Source organism: Schistocerca cancellata, chromosome 1, assembly GCF_023864275.1.
Source record: "Schistocerca cancellata isolate TAMUIC-IGC-003103 chromosome 1, iqSchCanc2.1, whole genome shotgun sequence".
In the NCBI taxonomy this organism is placed as follows: Eukaryota; Metazoa; Arthropoda; class Insecta; order Orthoptera; family Acrididae; genus Schistocerca; species Schistocerca cancellata.
In genome coordinates, this window is record NC_064626.1 from 989522066 (window position 1) to 989522826 (window position 761).

At 46.4% G+C, this 761-nt stretch overlaps 1 non-coding gene across 1 annotated transcript; it reads right to left on the reverse strand.

The window, feature by feature from the left end:
• Window positions 1-359: 359 nt before the first annotated feature.
• Window positions 360-434, reverse strand: Trnas-uga (transfer RNA serine (anticodon UGA)). The gene has a single exon. It is a non-coding gene; the product is annotated as a tRNA-Ser (tRNA).
• Window positions 435-761: the final 327 nt, after the last annotated feature.

Consider the following 761-nt stretch of genomic DNA (forward strand, 5'->3'; position numbering starts at 1 on the left):
AATTTTCAACACTCGCAAAACTATACCAGTACGTGATTTAGACACTTAGTTTATTTCATAGCAAATCAGCATTTGTGGTTTATAGTTAAGGCAGAATACATCACCCGTAACTTTCTTTGTATATCAACACAAACTTTTGAGAATTTTCAAAAGCCACCATTGTCCTTTGCATATCTACAAGCATGTTTTAGCAAATAAGCATTTGTGATTTGGTTACTGTAGTGGATTTCCTAACACTGTTAGAAAGGATATTGCGGAGACATGGCTTAGCCACAGCCTGGGGGATGTTTCCAGAATGAGATTTTCACTCTGCAGCGGAGTGTGCGCTGATATGAAACTTCCTGGCAGATTAAAACTGTGTGCCCGACCGAGACTCGAACTCGGGACCTTTGCCTTTCACGGGCAAGTGCTCTACCAACTGAGCTACCGAAGCACGACTCACGCCCGGTACTCACAGCTTTACTTCTGCCAGTACCTCGTCTCCTACCTTCCAAACTTTACAGAAGCTCTCCTGCGAACCTGCAGAACTAGCACTCCTGAAAGAAAGGATATTGCGGAGACATGGCTTAGCCACAGCCTGGGGGATGTTTCCAGAATGAGAATTTCACTCTGCAGCGGAGTGTGCGCTGATATGAAACTTCCTGGCAGATTAAAACTGTGTGCCCGACCGAGACTCGAACTCGGGACCTTTGCCTTTCGCGGGCAAGTGCTCTACCAACTGAGCTACCGAAGCACGACTCACGCCCGGTACTCACAGCTTT